This window comes from Agelaius phoeniceus, chromosome 34 (assembly GCF_051311805.1).
Source record: "Agelaius phoeniceus isolate bAgePho1 chromosome 34, bAgePho1.hap1, whole genome shotgun sequence".
Taxonomy (NCBI): Eukaryota; Metazoa; Chordata; class Aves; order Passeriformes; family Icteridae; genus Agelaius; species Agelaius phoeniceus.
The window spans coordinates 2,046,818-2,070,793 of NC_135298.1; the positions used below are offsets into that span (position 1 = coordinate 2,046,818).

Sequence of the window (23,976 nt, forward strand, 5' to 3'; positions counted from 1 at the left end):
GGCGCTCCGCACGCCCTTTTATCGGAGCCATGGAGAAGGAAAACCGCTGTAAATTGTTCATGCCGCCGCGCCTGAGCGCTGGGCAGGTGTCTGCGGGCAGATCCCAGGTGAGCGCTCGGCCGCGGGGCCGCTGGGGGCTGCCCCAAACCCCCCCTCCCCGGCCGCCCCCTCGGGCTGTGCTGCTCTGGAGGCCGCGGCTGAGGAGGGGACGGGGGGAAAGCGCTGGGGCCCTTCCCCGGGGACACGGGGACAGTGCTGGGCCCGGGGAGTGCCCGGCAGAGCCCCGGGCTGGAGCACACACACACCTGCCCCTTGCCCCGGCACAGCCCCGGGCTGGAGCACACACACACCTGCCCCTTGCCCCGGCACAGCCCCGGCCTGGAGCACACACACACCTGCCCCTTGCCCCGGCACAGCCCCGGCCTGGAGCACACACACACCTGCCCCTGCGTGGGCCGAGACGGCTCCTGCCTACTCGTTTCTGGCATATGCACAGACATCTTCGGTTTGAATTTCAAAGACTTCTGTTGTTGTTTTCTATCAAAACTGAAGGGAATCATCTTCTCGAGCATCCGCTCTGTGCTGTAAGTCCGCGTTTGATGTGGGTGATTCAGCCCAGAGAGCGAGCAGGGCTCTATCGCCGGCCGGGCTCTGTGTACAAATCACAAACGGGACGGGACTGCTGAGGAACTGCCTTGAGCTGTTTTCTTTTCCAGCATCAGTCTCATTACATGGTGATGACAATGGGAAGATGCCAGCAGCTCACATCCCAGGCAGCAGACCAAGAACTTAATGTTACAACTTACTTTCAAAGTTTTTTGACCAATCACACAAAGCAAAAGCATATTGACAGTAGTTCTATCCAACCACTGTAAGCACAGGTACCTTTGGTTCAAACAATGCTTGCCTTTTTTGAATACAATGCCTGCTGCTTGTAAGCCTTAAAACACAATGCACAGAGCTCCATTATTAAGCTTAGAACTTCCTAATATCTCCCTAGATAAACTTTTCTGTAACTTAGGGAGTTATTCTAGACAAGCGTTAATACACAGACCATTGTTCTATTTGCCCTTACTTTTCTACTTTTTAAATAATTTTTCTGCTGACCTATCTCATGGCTCCTGCTTGGCTCTAATCACAGTTCTGCTGTCTCTGAGGCTGCCTTTTGCAGCTTTCCCAAACCCCTCTGATTTGATGGATTCCCACAGGCCCCACTCAGATGCTCGCACTGGTGTTGGTGTCTTGGTCTCACCAGATCAGGTGTGCAGTGAAAATGTTCTGTCCCCACACTGAGTTATGGGAATTCAACAAGTTATTTTTTCATGTTGAAGTTCCTTATGAAATATGTTGAGATTCAAATGGGACATTCTGACAGCAGATGAGTTAGCTGTTTACAGGATGAACCTCTGTGACTTAAAAACCTTGTAAAAGGGTATTTTCATGCTGAAACATAATCAGATATAGTTTAGAAGTGCCCTTGGAAGCAAAGCAAAAAAGAAATGTCAACTACTGGTCTTCAAAAAAGTAATTTGTCTCCTTGAGTCCTTTGCCATGCACCAGGGCCCAGCCAGGCAGGATCTGCTGAGTTCCCTGCATTGAAAGCTCCCCTTTGGCCACAGTCTATAAATCAAACTGCAGGACACCAACAGTTTGATCAACCACTGGGCAGGAAGAAGTGAGTTCCAAAGCCATTACCAATACCTTGGGCTTTGAAATTTGTAGGCAGTTGTTTTATTAATGACCAATTCTATTTTCACATCATCTGTAGGGATTTTTTATAATTCTTCTTTACAAATCTACCCATAAGGAACTAATGTTTAAATTTGTGCAGGGTTTGAACAGATGCTCAGATGATGACTTTAAGCTGCCATTTGATGTGTCGAACCGTGGTGAAATCACTGATTCAGGTACGATTGGAATATTTGCCAATATATGCACCTTCTTTAGATTTTTATATCTTGTCAAGGTTTAATTTTCATGAGTAGTCTCACAGTTTCATATCTGTAACTGTTAAATACAGTTTCACTGTTACAGTTTTTAGAAAGACATTGATCAAAATCTCTTCATGTTTCAGATACAATTTCACAGCAAGTGAAACTTTGCTCTGAAGTAGATGAAGAGGTCAGCTAAGTATCAACTCTGCACATCTAATTCCTTGGGGTCTTTTGAATTTGTTCCCAAACAGTGCCTAAAGCATTATTCAGTAGATATTTCAGGGCTAAAGGAAGTAGTCAAAAGGGAATAATGTTTTCTGTCTCCTGTTTAAAGCTGAATCACTTAGAGGAGATATTTGTGATTTAGTGAACATGCCTGGAAACAAATCTTTAAAAATTAAGGTGATTGCAATATTGCTGTTGTTCTTTCTTTGTTTGAAGTGCCTGTGAAGTCCATGAGCTTTAATTAGAGTAAGATTTAAACACTTGAGTATCCTTGTGGAACTGGTTCTGAATATTCTGTTGAGGGGCAGAAGGGTTGAAGTCAGAAAAACTTCCTTTGGAAAACTGAAGTAGATTATCCCAATTGCCTTGTCTGGCTTTGTTTTATCTGTAAAACAATGAATTCAGTGGTTTCCAGCCTTGTCTGGCTTTGTTTTATCTGTAAAACAATGAATTCAGTGGTTTCCTCAAGCACTGGATTCTTTTGACAGTGTCTTTACCAGCAGATCTCTGCTTTAGCACAACTCAGTCCAGCTCATTTTTTTTGCAATAGCTTCTGTACTTTGCAGCTACAAAACACTCTTTGCTACCACAAAATAAAACCCATTTCTTGCACTCTCCCTGCTGATTTTCATATCCCTGACAACTTTTTAGACTTTTTTAATCCTAAGCTATTAAAGTACCATCAGGAGTGTAACAAAACTGTGATGCAGCCAAAACAAGGATGGTGTTTGGGGGTGTTGTAAGTGAACCAAAGGGCCCTTTGGGCTCGTGTGTTGCTCTCCCTGCCTCGACCACTGGCCCAGCACTGCTTGTAGGACACTTTCAAGGTGTTCTAAGGGCACAAGGGGGGTGGTTTTCCTTCCTGCTCTGTGTGTGAGCAGAGAACTGCTGGGACACTTGGGTATTTGTAAATCCCTGGGTGCAGATGGGATCCATGCCAGGGTGAGGAGGGAGCTGGCAGATGAGCTTGCCAAGCCTCTCTCCATCATTTATCAAGAGTTGTGGCTCACTGCTGAGGTTCCAGATGATTGGACACTGGCCAGTGTGACACCCATTTACACAAAAGGTAGGAAGGAGGATGCTGGTAATCACAGGCCAGTTAGCCTGGCCTCAGTGCCAGGTGAGATAATGGAGCAGTTCATACTGAGTGCTATCCCACAGCACTCACAGGATGGCCAGGCTATCAGACCCAGCCAGCGTGGCTCTACGAAGGGTAGGGCATGTCTGACCAACCTGGTCTCCTTCTGTGACCAGGTGACCGCCTGGTGCATGCAGGAAAGGCTGTGGATGTTGTGTATCTGGACTCCAGCAGGGCCTTTGGCACTGTCTCCCCCAGCACACTCCTGGAGAAGCTGCAGCCCATGGCTTGGACAGGAGCACTCTGTGCTGGGCTCAGAACTGGCTGCATGGCCAGGCCAGAGAGTGATGGTGAATGGTGCTGCATGCAGCTGGCAGCCAGGCACCAGTGCTGTCCCTCAGGGCTCTGTACTGGGACCAGTTCTGTTCAATGTTTTTATAGACGACGGGGATGAGGGCATCGAGTCCTTCATGAGTAAATTTGCAGAGGACACTAAGCTGGGAGCTTGTGATGATCTATAGGAAGGAAGGAAGGAAGGAAGGAAGGCTCTGCAGAGAGACTTAGATCAGTTGGATGGATGGGCAGAGTGCAGCAGCATGAAGTTCAATAAGTCCAAGTGCTGAGTTCCACATTTTGGCCACAAAAATCCCCCACAACGTTCCAAGCTGGGGACAGTGTGGCTGGACAGTGTTGAGGCAGAAAGGGCCCTGGGGGTGCTGCTGACAGCCGGTTGAATATGAGCCAGCAATGTGCCCTGGTGGCCAAGAAGGCCAATGGCTCCTGGCCTGCATCAGGAATGGTGTGGGCAGCAGGAGCAGGGAGGTCATTCTGCCCCTGTGCTGGGCACTGGGGAGGCTGCACCTTGAGTGCTGGGTCCAGTTCTGGGCCCTCAGTTTAGGAAGGATGTTGAGGTGCTTGAGCACATCCAGAGGAGGGCAACAAGGCTGCTGAGGGGTTTGGAGCACAAGCCCTGTGAGGAACGTTGGAAGGAGCTGGGCTTGTTTAGCCTGGAGAAGAGGAGGCTTAGGGGTGACCTTATTGCTCTCTCCAACTGCCTGCAGGGAGGTTGTAGCCAGGTGGGGTCGGTCTCTTCCACCGGGCAGCACTGACAGAACCAGAGGACACAGTCTCAGGCTACAGCAGGGGAGGGATAGGTTGGATATTTGGAGGAAATTTTTCACCAAAAGAATAATGAAGCACTGGAATGCTCTTCCCAGGGAGGTGGTAGAATCACCATCTCTGGATGTGTTTTTATAAAAAGACTGGACATGGCACTTGGTGCTATAGCCCAGGTGTTGGGGCAGAGGTTGGACTCGATGATCTGAGAGGTCTCTTCCAACCTCATTATTCTGTGACTCTGTGATTCTGTGTGTGTTCATGGCAAGATCACAGGTACTCTTGGGCAAAGTCTCTGAAGCTGCTTTTACTTAACTCAGCAGTGTCTGTCAGAAGGAGAGGACTGAAATGGTGTGAAGAACCTGCTAGAAGGAATTTTGGCTTCACTGATAATTCTGACAAAACTTTTATTGATTTTGGTGGACTGCAGTTATCCATGTCTTTAAGCCCATCTATGTGGTGATGTCTGAAGGGGGTTTGGGATATTTCATTGTATTTGTTTCTCCTGTGTGCTCTGTAAAGCCTTTTGATACATACATAGAGGATGCACAAAGATTTGTGCATCCTGTGCATAAACTTGGGCTCCTGATCATATATCAACTTATATCACCATCTGTAGAAAAATATTACTCTTGTGATATTTCTAAGAGATAAATACATTATCTCCAACAGTATGAATTAGATATTATGTACTATTAATTAGATAGTATTTGAGATTAAATTGTGGAACCTGTTTCAATAGAATACAGAAACAATGAATGAATTGTTCTCAAAACTCTACAAAGAGGCTGAGAAGATCAAGCAGTGGAAACTGACTGTGGAAACTGAATTAAACCAGAAAGAAAGAAAGCTCCAGGAAAATAAAAAGACTATTGAAGCACAGAATAAAGCCATTCAAGAACTGCAGGCCAGTATTGTATAGTGTACATTAAATAAACAAAGTTAAGCGCTTCCTGATTCAGTATGACACTATTATTGATACAATTAAATCTTAAAGACTGTTGCAGTTTGGTTTGTGCCTTGAGAAAATGATTATTTTGAGAAGTTGCAGGCACCTGTCCCGTGTGAGTGTTTGTCTGAAGAATATACCTGTAAGTGTCTCATTTGCTGGTAAATTATTGTCCATTAATTATTGCATCTTTCATGCAAAAGATGACTCAGCATGTAATACCAGATAAAACAGACTTCTGTCTACTGATGCCCCAAATTACTTTTTCATGAGGGATTTGAGAAGTCAAAGTGCATTTCTAATCTATTTTTCAATAACAGTGTCTTTTTGCATTTGTTCCCTATGAAATTAGTTTGAAAATGAAAAACTCCATTTGAAACTGGAAGATGAGATATGTGAAAATAAAGATCTCTTGAAAGAGTAAGTAATAGAACCAAGTATATATTCTTGTGGTGGAAAGAATCAGTTTCCATGTGGGCAGTTTTATGTAGCTGTTAAATTTTGAAGGTCATTTCCATTGTTACTCCTTAGGTACACAAAGTACTGTGCACTCCTGTGCAAACAGGATATTTTTTCCCTCCTTTAGAGCTGCTGCTTCGAGGCATCTGTGTAATGTGCTCAAGGAAACCTGCACTCGCTTCACAGAGAAGACCAGCAAATGTAAATGCTTTTTTAGCTTTTATTGATCAGAGTAAATGTACTTCTAGCTTGCTCTAAATTCACAAACAGAAGAAAGAAGAAGAAATTTCTCGTGCTGTTCAGAGAAGTTCTCCAGTTGGGATCGACTGGATGTGGCTCTCAGAGTGAAAAGTGAATTTTAAGTGGCTCACAAAATTGGAAGTGAAGCCCCAGGTCTAACAGACTTTTGGTTTGTAATGCTGAATGCAGAGGGCTTTTGAAGCCAGTGAAATTGTTTGCTGAAAGGTGCCAGCCTGGGAGCTCTTTGGGTGCCCAAACTGTGACCCAGGGTTGAGGCAGTGCCCACAGCCCTGACTGGCCCTGGCAGCCGCTCCAGAGCAGGGCAGGGCTCCTCAAGGCTGCTCAGCCCATTGAAGGTTTGCAGGGCCATCCACACACTGGGAATATATTAAGACATAAGAAGTGACCCTTCATGCCTGTTTTTAGGCAGTAGAATCTACTCTAAATTCCCAGCACTCTCTAACAAATTTCCAGAGCTGACATTTCCTGTTTTCAGCCATCACACATTTATGGGGAGAAAAGGTCTTAACCCCAAGGTACAATGAGTAACTGGAATTCTTCTCATGAAACTGAACAAGCCAGAACAGTTGGATAACTTAATGCAGTTTAAATTCTTGAGGTTTTAAAATATGTTCTTGATTGGAAGTTCTACTTTATATGCAATTTAAAGTTGTTATTCTAACCATTAGAATTTTACCAACTTGATCCTGGATACTTAAGAAGTGTCGATTTCTTTTTAGCCTTAATTCTAGAAACACTTGTATATAGATGGACTGTTCTTTTTTGATAGCTGTTTCTTTTACTGTTCTCTTTTTAATTGTTTTCTTAGGAAAAAATAGTATCAATTACAAAAGTGGAAGAAGGAAAATATGGACATGGAGTGTTGCAATTTTCTAATGACAGCTCTGTGGTTATAGGTATCTGCTGATAGGAAGAAATTCAGTGCTAAACCCTAGATTACAGTTTAGAAATACTAACAGTGTTGATACATTATTATTCAACAGCATTAATGCTATATTAATTAATATGGTCACATCAACTGATCCAGAATTAAACTTTTCACAGAAAAAAGTATCTTAGGAAGGAAATTTAAAAGCTGAGCTTGCTTAATGTTTCAATGAAATGCACATTTTCCCTAAATTCTGTAACTTTTGGCACCATGTTTCATAAGGACTTATTTAATAAGAATGGAGCTGGTAATTCCTTTTTTAATTCATTTTGCTGATTAAGTATAATGACTTGGAGAGCTGGCATTCTTGTTCAAAAGAAAAACTTTCTCATATGTTCTTGCTTTGATAGATGAACAGGAAAAGGCAGAAACAATACAATTGTATGAGGAACTTCATAGCAACATAGAAGTAAGTGACCAGGCTTGATGAAAGGAATGTGAGTTATGTGAGCTGAGCTGAGTTCCCTGTTTATGCTGGGATACTGTTTGTATCCATCATGTGTGGGTATCATGTCGTGTGTGATGCAGGAAGTTGGGTTTTCAATCCCTTTTCAAGAATGATTTTTGTGTTCCATAAAACACATTCAATGGAGAAAGTGCAGCAGTGTGTGGGATGTGGATCCCTGTGATCTGTGGGATGGGTGCTTAGTGCTGGGTCACTGCCACAACTTCTGGCTTCTTTCTGGGCTCTGTTTCACCCACCTGCTGGTTCCTCAGAATGGCTGAGGTGGGCAGCAGCCCCTGGAGAAGTTCCAGGGTTTCCAGTATTGAACTTCAGATATTAAATTTTGTTTTTAGAGAATGACAGCGGCATTTGAGGAGCTTTGTGTGCAAGCAGAGAACGACAGATCGGAAATGAGTTTCAAATGTGAGAATTCAGTTTATTGTGTTTATGCAGCTGGCTCAATTTTGTACTTCATAGCTTGTGTTCCACATGCAGGGCCAGGGCAGACAGATGTGAAGGGCTGGAATGGTGAGCAGGTCACCCTGAGACACTGGGACCCTTCTTTTATTCATGCAGCCTTTGTTCACTGCCTGGCCCCTTCTGTTGCTGTTCCACTGGGCCAAATTGGGAACTTTATTTTTCAAACCGTCACTCAACATTGAAGTTTTGTCTGTGAAGTACAGTCTAGAGATCAGTGCTTATTTCACATAGTTGGTTTATTTAAATGATAATGCACTAGTGTATAGCTACAGAAACTTTAGCTAAATGCTCTCTCTCTCTGTATGTATAGCCTGGTGTGTTCCTGTTTCATTTTCACATGCTCTTTTCTGTTTGTATTTTGATTATAAAACCAAACATTGGCTCAACAATTACTCTTGGGAAACAAAAGGTACAGCTGTACAATTCCAAGCAATCTTAAAGTGGAAGTTGTATTGAACTTGGAGTATATTTCAGCTAGAATGTTAACTGTGGATGTTACTGTATCTCAAAAGTAAAAGAAGAAGCAGAAAAAGTGGACAAGTTTGAAAAAGAATGCAAACTGGAAGTCAGTCAAAAGGAAAAGCAGGTTTGCTCATTTTACCATCTCATATGTAGAGCTTTGTTTGTGACTAAAGGGGCAATGCAAGAGCCAAGAAGTGTTTCTGGGTATTAGTAAAAAAGACAAAATAACACCTGAAGCTGCATTTAAGTCAAATTCTGCTAAGTTTAGTGATCTTTCAGTACCTTTAGTGTACTGGAATTTATGGTTTGATTTTGAATTGGAGAACTTTTTTCTTTAGAGTAATGTGACTTGATCAATATTTGGCTAAGATTATATCTAGCCAAATATTTTCTATCTGTCTGTCTGTCTATCTGTCTATCTCTCTATCTCTCTCTCTATCTATCTAATCTAACTTGAATGACAGCAAAATGTCTGCTTATCATACCTGGGGTACAAATGAAAATTAACATCTGTCCCTTTTCCAGACTTCATGATGATATTTCTTGCATTTTTCTAGATTTCAGCTCTCACCATAGAGAGAGATGAAAATGATGTTGTCATAAAAGACATGAAGGCTCAGCTGCAGACGTCACAAAATAAGATTGCTGACTTAATGGAAGCAAACTGTAAGAGTTCTGCCTGCTGTGTTTAAATGTAATTGTTTATAGAATTTAAATGTAATTGTTTATGATTGTTTATTTATGAGATGTAATTGTTTATAGAAGCATAGCAAACAGGGTCATGATGGTTTTATTCTGTTGCTGGTTGGCAGCAGAATTTTGGGGCCTTGAAGGCCTTATTTTTGTTTGGAACAGGAGCTGCTCATGTGGGAGCAGGACTGGCAGGGCCGTTTTTAGGGTGAGTCAAGCACTGAGAGCTTTGGAAGATTGCAAGGGGAAAATATGTTGCTTCAGTATTGCAAATTTACAGTCAGGCAGATGTCACTGAGGAAACTTACTTTTCAGAACTTGATTTTCAATATTTTTAAGCCATCTATATTCAAATTTTATCTATTATTTTATAGTATATGATGTCAGTACCATTGGTCTTTGTTAAATTCTTTAAATGTATGTAATTTTCCATTTTTGGCAGTACTTTTATATACATATATATAAATATATTTATATATATTTTTAATGTATTTATTTATATGTATATTTATATTTGTATTTTATATATTTATTTATATTTTTATATAATATATTTATATTTATATTTATATATACTTTTATAAATATCCTATTTTTAAAAATATTAACATCTTTTTTTGTTTAGTACATAATGAAGAAATGTTAAAGGAATTCCAGGTCAGTAAAGAACATTTGAGGGCAGAGCTGGAAGAGGCTAAAATGTCATTGCAAAAGGCAGATGTACCCCTTGCTTATAGTTTTACAGTAGAAATAGACTAGAGGAGTATTTGCATAAATAATTATGGATACTTTAGACATGAAACAGCTGTAGCTGTTTGTTGCAAAACATGTTTAGAAATGATATCATGTCTTGAAGGTTACTCAAAAGAACTTGGAAACTGAGCTCCAGACTAGAGTGAAAACGTTAATTCAGGTTACTGGAGAAAAGGAAGAGCAGGAGGAAGAATGTAAAAAAATGAAGGCTTTGCTTGCAGCCCTGACAGAGGAGTTGGAGACTTCTGTTGCCAATTTGAAAAGCTTGCTGCAAGAAGAGCAAAATAGGTAAATTAATGAGTTTCAATTCCAAGAGTGATCTTACAGGTTGCAGTCTATGACAAAATCACGAACAATTGGAAATGAAGCTGAAATTTGGAGGTTTTTTCCACACAGTGGTCTAAATGCAGAGAATTGAATGTAAATTTTTTTGTTGGTGATAGTTGATACTGGTCTATAAAAAGTAAATTTTTGCCCCCTCCAACTTTCATAACTCTGTCTTTAAGAAATAGAGATTTCTGTAGGTATAGATTTGTTTACTTTTATGTCGACTGTTCTGAGGTTGTAAAAGTGTAATTTGATATGTGCTGCAGGCAGATTCATCATCTGCCTGTTGAAAGGTAAATGTTCTTAAAGTGCTTGTGCTAAGACTTTGTCTTATTGTCCTTGAAGTTTCAAATGCAGTGAGTGCTTTGTACCCTCCATTTGGGGTTTTTAATTTACCATTTTCTTAGATTAAAGAAATATGAAGATCATTCAAAGCTGCTTACCTTGGAGCTCCAAAAGAAATCTGCTGAACTGGGTAAGGCTTGTAGAAAGGCAGAAAATGAGCCAGGCAGTAATAAAAATGCTTTCTGCTGTTGTCTGGAAATGGACTGTCTCTAGTAGGTGGAGAAATGATTTTACAGTACCTGTACCTATCAGGAATGCCTGAATTTATTTTGACTCAGCTGATCCCTTTTCTTTGGGGGTCATTGGTACTGGCAGCAGCCAAAGGGCAGTGCTGTGCAGAGCTCCAATAGTGAGACCATTCCTGCATGAATTCTTCTGGAGGTAATTTTGGTTTCCAGCTAAGAGCAGCAGCACTGCAGGTGCCAGGAGTGACTTCTGTAGCAGAGATGAAACCCTCCCATTGAGGTTTCTGGGACCCTGCCCGTGCTGGAAGTGGAATGATGCTGGCAGGGGTTGTCTTTAAATATCATCAATTTGATATCCTGTGCTTTCTAGGGATGTGCTCCTTAGTCCCCAGAGTGAGAGCTCTGCCTTGCTGCTGAGAACTTGCAAAAAATACCAGCACTGTCAATGTGCACATAGAAACCATTTGGAAGTCAGTAACAACTGGTTTCCTTTCTCAGCATATCCATGTGGTACCTTCAGCAGTTCAGATTTTTTTCTGGAACAATGCCGGTGCAGCAATACTTGCAGAATACTCTAGTCTTACAGTCCATGGTTTATTTGAAGTTATAATTGTGGAAAACATATAAAGGCTCTAAATTTTATTTAAGATAAATATTTAGTTTCTCTTCAGATAGAGATTTGCTAATGTCTGAATCATTTTTTCAAGTCTACATTTAGATTAAGTCATAAATTAGCTTTTCAGCTTCTTAACTTAATCCAACAAGTTTTGAGAACTGGGTATTGCAAAGGGGTAAATGTTTTATACTGCCTGCTAAATATGAAAAATCATTTCTGTTCCATTAATTTTACATTCCATGTGCTGTAGAAGAGATGACTAAAGTAAAATGTGATAAAGAAGTGCAACTTGAAGAGCTGTCAGAAACTCTGGTAAATATTCATTTTATTAATCTCATGGCATTTGCTTTTCATATGAAATTCCTCTTGCTTTGTAAGTATCTTAAATGTCATAAATAAACACCATCTAGTCTACCTTAACATTTCTACTAAACTTTCTCACACACAATTTCAGTGTTTTCTTTAAAGAACTTTTTTATTGCCACTGTTTTTCTTGTCTCCTGTGCTTTTAGTTTTTCTTGTCTCCCGTGTTTTTGGTTTTCCTTCTCAAGGTTTTTGGTTATTTCCTTCTTTGTTCATGCCCATTCAAATGCCACTCCCTGTGGATATAAAGTTTTCCCATTTGTTCTTCCTTACAGGCAGGTAATTAGCTCTGGCCTCTGTGAACCCTGCTGTACTGTGACACAGGCCCATTTTCTGTCACAGAAGTCTCAGCTATATGAAATACACTCTTAACAGAGGTTTCTTTTCATTATGATTTTAGATTTACAAGCCTAACAAGAATCCATATCTACTCAAGTTAAGATAGTGGGAAATCAGGTGTGCATTTCACTGTGTTTGCTTGTTGTTCTAATCTGTGCATTGAGTGTTCTGAACTGAGTTTCACTCATTTTCTAAAATGGGCAAATTGGAGGACTTTGACTGAAGAAGAGTCTTGAGGCTACTGTAGAAAATATGCAGAGAGAGAAAAACGTGGAGAGAGCAATGAAAATGCTCTCCAGATGAGAGAGGTCTGAAGTAGGACAATAGTAACATGTTTTTAGAAATAGTGAAGTTGCACATCATGACTTGGACACAAGTTTATGCATAAGAAACAGCACCCAGAGCAGTGTCCCACCCTAATTTTGCAGCCCAGGTAATTGAACTCACAGCAGGGGACAGACATGAACAGCACTGGTGTCACAGTTCACTGTCTCACAGCACTTCCAGATCCCAGCAGAGACTGGAAAGATCCAACCTGGATAATCCATGCCATGGATGTTGTTGGGTTCTTCTGAAAGCCTTGTGCTCTTAGTTCATGTCTGATAACCTCCAGCAGCTGGAGTTTGCACATGGATACTCAAAACTCTTCCTTTTCATTTTGCAGAAAGAATTCCAGGATTTGAAAGCACAGCTGACAAGTACAGCTGAGAAGGAACAAGATTATTTAAAGCAGTTTGTGACTCTGAAAACAGATCTTGAACAAGAGGCGTATGACCATTTTGAAAATATAATATTTAATTAGTTTTGGTGGAGCTGCTTTAATCCACAGTGAAATGAACTAGGATTGTTTTCTAATCAAACTTTTGAACCACATATATGCCATTAATTCTAGACTTACATTTCTAAATTCCACTTTCTCTATTTGTATGTATTCTATGGCATATGTAGTTGTTCCATATCTCTTTGACTTATTTAACAAGAAGAGAAAGTTTCTGAATTCATGGTTAATCTTGCTTTGAACTACATCATCTTCATTAACCATGAGATTTATATAAAGTTGACTCTGATTTTCTTTCCTTCTTCTGTCACCTTTTTACATCTCTCTGACTCTGCTGCAAAGCTCATATTTGTAGATAAAGGCCTGGACTTCTTTCAGCATGGAATAAGACTTGATAATGGGTATGTTTAATTTAAAAGGAGATTTCAAAAGGCATCTTCTTATTCCTCTTGGCCATTTGTTTGAAATTAGGTTAAGGAATGAACAACTAACAGTGTATCTCAGTAAGCTTTCACTAGAGAAAGAACAAACAGCACAAGAGAAAAATGCTGTGGCTGCAGAAGTCAAGAAACTGCAAGAACAACAAGAGGCAAGTTGTAAACTTCCAGGTTTCATGAAAGGACAATACTCAATTTGACAAATTACTCAGTTTTACAAATTAGATGATGAGCTGCAACATGACTTGGGTCTGTAGAGTACCTGAGCTGTTTTTTGTGTTTGAGTTGGAAAGGAAGTGTATTTACACTTGTGAGCAAGGCAGCTCAGTGTGCTTTGGATGTCTTTGAATTTTTTAAGAAGTCACTTTGAATTTTATTTCTTTGCTGACACATGGGTCTTTATTTAGGATAGTAAGAAAAAAGAAGAAAATACAAAGCAGTTAGTTGAAAATCTAGAAGAGGCAAATAGCCAGCTAAGGCAAGTAAAAACAAATATTAATAACTGATATTGTGAAAGGAAGTAGACTCAAATAGTTAGTTGTGTTCAAATGCTGCTTTCTGGGATTTTTTGATTCATGTTTTTTCTAGATTATATAGCTAAACAGAAACTATTCAGAATTGCTGTTGGCCAAGTAGAAATTTTCTCAGATTAGAAATACCAATTGCTGCAGGAACAGTGTTTGCCATCATTTTGTATTACATAGTAGGAGCTGTCTTGTTGTGCATTAGACACCTCAGGTGAGAAGGCAATGAAAATGGAAGGTGAAGGTCATGGATTAAATGTGACAAGGCAAAACTGGGTAAGAGTTACTCTCTGTATCACCAGTTCAATAGACAGGCAGCTCCCATGTTTCACAGCTGCATTGCAATAGTCCAGGTGAGGATGTATTTTCCTTGGCTTAGCTGGAACATCTTTTCCTACTTCAAAAAAGTATGGACAGTTCACACATTGACTTACTGGGCATGTTGCTGCATTTTAAGAACATTTTCATTGAGCAGCTTATGAAGTTCCCATCAACATTAGCAGCTCTTTTTAGAAAATAAAAGAAGGGTTTCTTAGAAGTACTGAAAATAAGTTAAAGGCAAGAAGGAAATATTTACTAATGCTTGTTAATTTGGCACTTAGAAATGAACTGGAGTCTTGGAAGGAGAAAATGGCAAAGACAGGTGAAGAGATGAGAAGTACCCTGGATGAAAGAGAAGAAAATGTATGTCATGTGTCATGCAAATATCTTACAGAACCTGTAGGACAGCATTAAATGTAAAATCTGTGTTGGGATTTTTCTGCAAAGCTCTGCCTGGGGGATGTGATCTCTGCCAGAGGTTTCTTCTCTCTCAGCTGCTGCCAGCTGTGCCATTGTGTGTGCCCATGCTGAGCCCTGGTATTTCAAAAGACAAGCACAGTCACGGGGATCTTCACTCTTTGCTGCAAGTTTCATATTAAAGATTTGGTTGTTTTCAGGCAAACAGAGAACCTGCTTTTCTGATTTTTCATATACCCACACAGTGATGGATGGGCTCTGGATTAGCTTTTTATATGTAGCGTGAGTTTTAGCTTAAATAGATTCAAACATTTCTACTTTTCTTTCTATTGGTTCAAAGCAACCTGGGGTTTTTAGCAAATTTCAGAATTTCATTGTAACAGTCAAAGATTTACAATTGTCATTTCAGGTTAAGAGTACTGAAAATGAAATTTCAAGAAAGGAAAAGCCATTGAAGATTCTAGAAAATAATTGGGAAATTCATCTTTTCATGGATGTAGGGAACTTCATGCAAGTGTATTTTTAAATTGTGAAGATATTGGGGATTTTTCTTCTTCTTTCTTAAGTCTCTAACAACTAAGGAACTGGTTCACTGCTATTAATTAACATCTTGTGGTACTTTATGGCTAAAACTCTGATTATTCTAACATGTCAGCTGGTGTTGCAGTCCCATTGGAACAAACCAGACTGGTGCATGTGCAGGTTTGAGAACATTTACAAGAATTGCTCACATAGGGAGTCATTTGTAGAACTTACTAATGAATGTCTGAAATCTCTCTTTCAGATGAACAATTTAAAGAAGCAGGTGGAAAATAAAACCAAATGCATTGAAGAGTTGCAGCAGGAGGTGGGTAGAGATTTTCATTTCACAAATACATAAACACATTTTATTTTGGGTTGCCTTTTCAGCAGGTTTGTGTCTGCTGTGATATCTTTAGATACACCTATGTAATTTAAAAATTCTCCTTTCTTATCCTAACCCTGAGCAAATTAGGGAGTCATCTCAGGAATCACTTGATTTGTTAAATGTGCCTTAATTTGAAAAGAGCAATTACAAAAATAATATCTTTAATAAACTTCATTTTTCATTTAGTGCATGGTGTTTTTTTTGTACTTGTAATAAGTATCTCAGTTACCACTAGTAGAAAATAATTCTGCACTGGCACAAACTGTAGTAACTTCACTGTAAAAATAAAGAACTTGTATTTTTTGTCATGACATCTTCACACCTTCTGTCAGCAGCATCTTAGTTGTAATTCCCATTCTGCACCTCATTTGTTATTCCCTGCTCTTGCTCAGGAGGAGCCTTTCTTAAGGTCATGAAGAAACAGTAATTATCACAGAAATGAGTTGAACATTCATTTGTTTGAAGAATTGTTCTGGAACCTGAGCTGCACAACAGAGAGTTATTTGCCTGATGAAAGCTGGAATTTCTTGATGCAGTTAAACCATTACATAATTCTATTTACTTATTAAGGTACAGTGCTTGTTTTGTTTTATTTCAACAGAATAAGGTGCTGAAAAAGAAACTTACTGCAGAAAGCAAGAAAAGCAATACTTATGAAGGGAAGGTAGGTTTAAATAACATCCTGTAGAAGATGAGGTGAGTGTTTTTAAGTGCCACTGTAAGTAATGATAATACTTGTTCAATACGTTCTGAGCTGCTTTGGGATCTGGGATACAGACTTTGCAGGAATGAGCTCACAGTTTTTAGAAGATGCTTCCATTTTTAATCATTGGGCACTGACTGTTGGACATTTAAGAGATGGATTCACATTGCAATTAATGATGTTTCTAATCTGTTCCTTTTTTTTTTTCCTTTTGTTGATAGTGGACTGAACAGGGTTCAGCAACCTCATTGTAACAGAAAAGCATTTAAAAGACATATACAAATATGTATATATATATATTACTTTTTTAAGGCTGTTCTTTAAATGTGTTCTGCAGTGGCAATCCCTCTGATGGGAATATTGTGTCCAGCTTTGGGTACTGCACTTGAAGAAAAGTGGACTTTTTTGAGGATATTCATATGATAACCTTAAAAGGAAAAACTGTAATCAAGATGCACAGCTGGGAGAAAAATGTACCATAAAAGCTGTGAAAATCTGATACAGATTTACAAGAGAGGGAATCAAATCTCCATCTGTATTTGTTTTTTTCTGAGGCATTCACAGCATTTAGGGTGACTGCTTAGGGCAGTCTTCCCCACTGGGCTGTTGCCATTCTTTCTTTGAGTATTTTCCAACTCACTTCAGGCCAAAGTTCAACTCTTTATTAAAAAAAAAAGCTGAACTTTTAAATAGGAAACACTTTAATCATATACCTGAACAGTAACAGTGTGTTTGTGCTCAAAAACAAGAGGTAAGAAAAAATCATTAACATAGTAATTCCTAAACAAATAACAGCAGCAATTCTGCATTCTCAAAAGGTGAATAAATTGCAGTTAGAGATGGAAAATATGAACAAGCAACATAAGGAAGCAGTTGACACCTATCAAAAAGACATAGAAACAAGAAAAGGAAATGAAAATAAACTTCGTGAAGAGGTGAGAGGTGTTAATTTTTACTGCAATTTAATTTTTTAAATTTAAAATGTTTTTATGAAGCTTTATTGGCCAGAGTCCTTGCTCTTCCATTTCAGACATAAATGGAATTTGTGTATGCCTGTGAGCAAAGCTTTAGTACATGAGGTGCTTAGGCTGACGTATTTGAATATGTCTTTGAAAATAAGAACTCCATTAAAACTTCTTGCTTTCAAGATATAGTTCAAAGAAATTCCACCCTTGATATAAAGTCAGCATAGTTAAATTAGATTATAACTTCTCCCATGTTAGTATTTTTCTGCCCACATGGTTTTTTTTGATGGCAATGCTAAGAAATGTTAGGGCAGAGTGCTTGAAATGGCCTTTTGGTTTGAAGTGAACTTGCCTGCCATGGCTGTACCTTTGATCTTGCCCATTTTAACAATCTGCAGAAAAGATGAGGGATTTGAAAGGGATCTTAAAAGCAAATAAAGCCCAAGTGGGACTGCAAACTTTGCACCCACAGGGGACAGAAGAAATTAAGATTAAAAAGAAATATATGGTTATGTTGATGAATGAAATGCAATTTATTGCTGACAGGTAGAAAAGATGAGGTTGCTTTGTGATGAAGCAGCAATGATACAGAGAGAAACTGATGCCAGATGTCAGCACAAGATAACTGAGATGATGGCACTGATGGAAAAGCACAAGGGAAGAGATTTTCCTGCTTGCTGTGGTTTGCAGTGTGTGATACCATGTTAACAGCATGTTTATAACTTGTGATACCACGTTCATGACCTTTCCAAAGCAGAAACAGGCCTGAATCTGGGAAAAGGAAGCTGAACACATGCTGGACTTTGCATCATCTAAAATCAAATTCATTTGAAGATTTTCAAAAGATTCCTATGGGCAGATAAATTCCATTCATCTAAACTTCTGGGATTTTTAGATTTTTTTCAGTTCAGGCTTCCTTTGATACCATCTGAGTGCAATATTTTTCAGTATCAGTTTGGCTCTTTCTCTGAGATGCCTTAGTGACTGTCAGCAGTTTAGCCTGACACATTTTAGTTTTCCTTTCTGTTCCTCTATTTTGCAATATCTTTAGCAGATACATTAATAAAGATGGCACAGCTGGCTCTTAGTGCTGAGCACATATTGCTGCACAGAAATCAAGCACTCTCTGCCAGTCCACAAAATAATACTTGAATTGAGCATTTTCTGCTTTACAGTTTCTGCAGAAGCATCAATGAATCTTTTCTTTCTGAATCTTAAGAGCCTGGTTTGAAAGAAATGATGTTTTAAGACTGGATAACTCTATAATTGTAACATAATTTAGTCACATGTTTTGAGTTTGTTGTTGGTTTGGTTTTTTTTAACCCAGAATGAATATGATAAAATGGTTGAAGAAAAAGATGCAGAGTTAAAAGTCTATAAAATGAAACAGCAAAAGCAGTTCTCATCAGCAAGAGCACTGGTAAGGAGTACTTTCCAATGTGCAGTAATTCAGTGAAGGGGCTGATGTCCTTGTGGAGTGGTTTTATACTGGCTAAGGGCCAGGCAAACACAACAAAAACATTCACTCATTTTTCTCTGCTGTAGTTGAGCAGAGGAGGGGAAAGAAAAATTCAATTGAGGTAAGGATTAGGAGAAAAACACTTTGAGGGTAAAGCAGATTCAAACTTAAATAGCATCAAAAGTTTTATTATTAATAGAATTAAAAATGGGTAATGAGAATTAAAATAAACCTTTAAAACACCTTTTTTCCCAATCCCTGCCTCCTGCCCACCGACAGCACAGAGAGACAAAAGATGTGATCTTCAGTCAGTTTGTGACTTCTAAAAATCTTTTTTCAGTTTGCTTAGAGAGTTTCTTTTTCCTGCTGTGCTCTTGGGTCTTTCCTACCAGAGACAGTTCTCTGGGAACTTTTCCAGTGTGGTTTTAATTTTTACCAGTAGCAGTCCCACCCAAGCTGCTGCAGCAGATCTTATTCTGGGCACTAAAAACTCCAAATGTTTCTAGAAATGAATTGGAGTAGCAGTGTGTTTGTGTCTGCTCTTGCAGATAGTGTGTCATGCTCTGACTTCCCACTTGGAATAGGAAACTTTTGTTGTAAATATTTCGATTGTGCCCTCTCAGCCCTGTTCTCCCAAGTGTTTTAAGGTCTTACCTTGAACATTTCTGATCAAGTTCCTGTTTCTTATAGTGCTTCAGTCTTTTTAAACAAGCTAAAGCAAAGCTTCAAGTATAGGGCTGAAAAGCAAATAGAATTCTCTTGTGTATCTAATGAGTGTCCCTGTTAATTACTGTCTCACTTGGGACTGTTTTCTTTTTTCTGGGCTGTGCATAGTTAACCCTGTCCTTTATTTAATGGTTTGTAGGAAAATGAGCTGTCATGTTTGAAAAGTGAACTGGCCTCCCTTAAGGAACAACTGAAAGCAGAAATTGAAGAGAAGGTGGAGTTTTTTATTCACTGAGCAGTGGGGGTGAGAGGTGGGCCTGGGCTTGTGCTGTGGGAGGAGTTGGATAAGAAATGAAACTGAACAGAAAAACAGGGACTTTTGAATGCTGGGGTTGTGCTAAACCTGGTCATATATTTGTGTGAACTTTGTAACAGTCTGTGATTATAGATTATATATGAATAAGCAAACAACAAAACAAAACTCTCCTTTATTTTAGTTAACTTTAACTAGCTAAAGCAAAAAAGTTCCCTAAACTGTAGGGGTTTTTTCAGTGACTTTTGAATACTGGGGCTGTGCTAAACCTGGTCATATTTTTGTGTGAGCTTTGTAACAGTCTGTGATTATAGACTGTGCTCTGTAATTACACCAAGAAGATTTTTAACAACTGAATTCAAAGAAATATTTCCTTGCTGTCACATAACTCTTTTGTAGGAGAATCTTGTAAAAGAGCACTCTCACAGTATGATTCCTGAAAGTGAAAAGAAACACAAGGTAACTTCAACTTTTTAATTGCTTTGGTAGTGTTTATATGTGTAGAATCAATTGAAGTGCCATGATAATTTATTTGCATTCAACAAAAGACACTGGAATGCTTTTGACTTCAAACTTCTTAAAGAAAATAAAAATTTATGTTCCTGGGACTCCTAAACCTTGTATAGATCTATACAGTGAATCTACTCATGTAAAAATAGAAAGTCTCCAAATTATATTCCTAAAATAAAAAAGATAAAAATAAAAAAATATCTCCTTCAGTGCAGGAAGCCCCTTGGGCAGTCCAACACTGAAGTTTTGTAACTCCTAACAGTGAATTTTTCTTGTTGCATTTTTCTGCCTGTATTTCTTACTTCTCTGTAGATGATTTTTTTTTTCCCCCTGGGATAAGAAGGGATTTTAAAGGGTCCTACCATTCCATGGAGATATTAGACAGCAGTTTCTGGAAGGGCTCCCACTGTGTAATTTTTCTTGCTCCGTTGTTGATTTTTTTATGTCTCTGGAATTGTTTTACTCAGTCTTAAAAGTGTCCATTTGTAAAGGCACTTTTCCTCTATGGAAGAGAACAAAGCTGATCTAGCTGTAAAAATGGTCAAAGTGTCAAAGTAGTCCTGACTGCAGAACTTACCCTTCTTCCCTGTCAGGAGTTCACTTGTGGTTTTCATATTGGAGCAATGGAATCCAGCACCACTTTGATGTTATCTGTCTGAAAAAGGACTGCACTGGACCATTCAATGCTTCTCAGGTTAACTTCTAGTGAAAAGACTATTTTAAGTAACACCAATCTTGATATAGCTATCAATCTTTCTCTGAAAGCCTTTTCCTGCAGTTTTGTTTGTTCCCATTTTCTTTGATGTTTGATATGGTCCACATGTCGTGGCTACAGTTCAGAATAACCTGAATTTCTGCAGATAAGCATGAAGAACTGAAATACAATGTGCCATGAAACTCAGCTCTTCCATAGCTTCCCCTTCATTCTCCTCATTTGGCAACAAAAATAATATAAAAAATGCTATTTCCACCCCACCCCACTTTGTTTGGGTCATTGCTTCGTGTTTGGATGGAAAGAGAAGAGTTCCACCATTTCTCTCAGGTGAATTCTTGGACACTCAGACTGTAAACTGGCTCCTGAGTTTGGCTTTAGATTCCATTCTTACCCCATAAAATAAAATCTAAAAATAGAAACGTTTTCTTTCCCAGACATATGCTATCAAGACTCCTCCAATGGATAAAATGCACAGTGGAAGAAGCACAAACCTGCCTTCAGAGCAGAGCAGCAGGAAAAAGCAGAAAGTGCTTGTGCAGCTGGACACTCAGTCAGACAGCTCTGAGCACACTGACCTCCTGGTAAGAGTCAGAGAGCAAATCCTGTGCTGAGCACTTCTTTGTGCTCACTGCTGGCTCTGAGAATGAAAATAAACAGTTTGGGCTTCCACATTCAAGCCAATATTTATGGGTATATTTTTAATTGATTGGTTCTTTCTGGAATTCTATGTACATAATTAACATTCTTTTTATTGAACTGTTTTGCCTCATAATGACATCTTAATGTTTTTTATTTTTCATAGTTTAATATCCTTAGGGGGAAAGAAAAAGTAGTTTTTAATATAGTGTGAGTAAGTAACTTTTTCATTTATTAGAGCATAGTCTCGGAAGAAGAAATGTTTAAAAATTTGTACAAAGATTATCCACAAGCTTCACAATTACATTCCACAGCACCAAAAAAGGTATGTTAGCCTTTCCTAAGATTAAAGCAAGCAGTTAATCAGATTGTTTACAGAAACTAAAGGATGGCTTTATTTTCCTTCCTGGACCCCAGCTCCATCCAGTGTGAAATCTCCAGGCTCTGCTCTGAAACTCAAAACCATGAGGAGAATGCGCGAGGCGGGCTGGGCTGCGCTCTCCAAAATGGACAGGAAAAGGAAAATTAAAGATGTTGTAAAGTTCTTTGCTTAAAATGCAGAAATACCCAGTGCCCTGGCATTGCTTGCAGGGTTGTTTTTCTCTCAGAGTTAGTGCTTTGTTGCATTTTTCTGTCATACTCAGTGTGTTCAATACTGTGTTCATTCCTTTACACATATGAACTTTATAGATCTATAACTGCAACCCCTGCAGAGCCTTTTCCACCTTTCCTCCCTTGTGCTTCAAAATGTTGGGACAAAAATTGGCCAATTTTAAATTTTGAAATAAATAGAACTGCATAGAAAGTTGTTTCAAAGCTGTTTCTGGCATTAGAAAGTCTGGTTTTAAAGAACTTCTGTTCTTTTAAATTTACTCCATTTTTCTTAACACATAAATACATAGTGGAAGAAATGTTGCTGTTCAATGTATGTTCTTTTACCTGAAGTCCTCTTGCTTTTTCCTGCATTTTAATGGCTGTTAGACCTGTCTTTTGAGACTGTTTTGTTTTCAGTATGTTAAAATGGTTTTGAAACTTCTAAAATTGCAGTAGAATTGCTTGTATTTAAAAAGATTTCGGCTTCATAAGGAGTAAAAGATGCACGTTATAAGATCGTGAAAACAATGTTAAGATGCCATTAAATTGTTTATCTGAAATATCAAGTATGGGACTATTTGTTATTGCTTTAAATATTTGAACACAGACAGAAATCACCCACCAGCCTTCCTAGGGACCAGCAGAATTCCAAGGATAGATTAGAACATCTATTTCTGTATTAACCCTTGATTAATCTTGGTTTCACAACAGCGACAAACCCTACTTCAGAGCCTAGACATAACAAGAAAACTACAAGTACATGTTAAAATATAATGCAAAATCAAAAATCCCAAATGCAGGTGAGGTGGGAAGCAAAATAGATTTGTTTTCTTCTTTTTGTGTAGTCTTAGGGATAGGCCAGTAGTTTGGGTTCCTTATGTTGAGCTGTTGAGCAGCGATGTAAATGAGATTTGTTATTGTACGTAGCTAACAAATATTGTGCAGAGATCTGGAAGAATCTGCTGTGCTTTCCCCATGAGCACTTGAAAGTGAAAAATGGAAGTTTGTACTGCCCACTTCTGGACTCAAACAGTAACTAATCAACTAGAGCCTTGGTATTTCCTAGGGATATGAATCCATGGGATATCACAGAATTCTCCTGATCCTGTGAGTGTGTCCTGTGAGGTGCTGTGTAAATCACCTGAAAAAGTAGAAAAATATTGCCAGCAACACTGCAGAAAGCTTGCAGGAAATGCAAACAGCAGGGAAGGGTGTAAAATCCCATCTGCCCGTTTCTGTGCCTGATTTTATTTATGGGCTGAGGGTGCCCTGCTTGCTGCCATGGCCACAGTGCACAGCTCCATCTCTCCTGTCTCCTTCTCTGGCCTCAGGCCCAGTTCCTTGGAGCACCCCATGGGGGAGAATCCAGGCAGTGAAAGAGACAAAGAGCCCAAACTCCTGGGCTCAGACTCAGACAGGTCCATGGGGGAAGGAAAAGCTGTGCAAGGAAGCAAAACCAGGAATTCATTCCCTGCTTCCCACGGGCAGGTGGGTGTTCATCCGTGCCCAGGTGAGCAGGGCTCCAGCCCAGGCAATGGTGACCTGGGGACACAAATGCCATCACTGCCAGCATCCCCCCCTTTCTGCTTCTTCCCCCTCTTTCCAGACTGATTCTTCTTCCACATGGTCTGGGAATGCCCTGGGGTCAAGTCAGGTCACTGTCCCAGCTGTGTCTCTGCCCCTTTCTGGTGCTCCCCAAGCCCTCGCTGCCAGGGCAGGATGAGGAACAGGAAAGGCCTCGGCTCTGGGCAGGAACAAAACCCTCCTGGAACCTTCCCTCTGTTTCCAGGCCAAATCCAAGCCCTGCCCCAGAGAAGCCCCTGGAAGGAAGTTCAGTCTCCCCAGCCCAAAGCAGTCCCCAGTGCCCATCCCCAGCACCAGGCACTGCCTTCCCCAGGGCGTCTCCTCTAGGAAAGGGATGGCTCAGCGAGCACCAGGCCGATGGCGATTGCAGCTCGGGGGGAAAACAGGCGGGAGGGGATCCCTGCTTGGAGTTCCAGGGGTGCTTTATGGGCCAACACACCCGAGGGGTCCAGGCACCAAGAACCAAGAACAAAGCAGGGTCCAGGCTTTTAT

The 23,976-nt window shown here is 39.7% G+C and overlaps 1 protein-coding gene and 1 pseudogene across 1 annotated transcript in view; both read left to right on the forward strand.

Annotated features, from left to right (window-relative positions):
* LOC143696410 (uncharacterized) overlaps positions 1–23,976 on the forward strand; it is a 243,260-nt gene that overhangs the window by 125,886 nt on the left and 93,398 nt on the right. The window lies entirely within an intron of this gene.
* LOC143696381 (synaptonemal complex protein 1-like) lies at positions 30–22,458 on the forward strand (annotated as a pseudogene).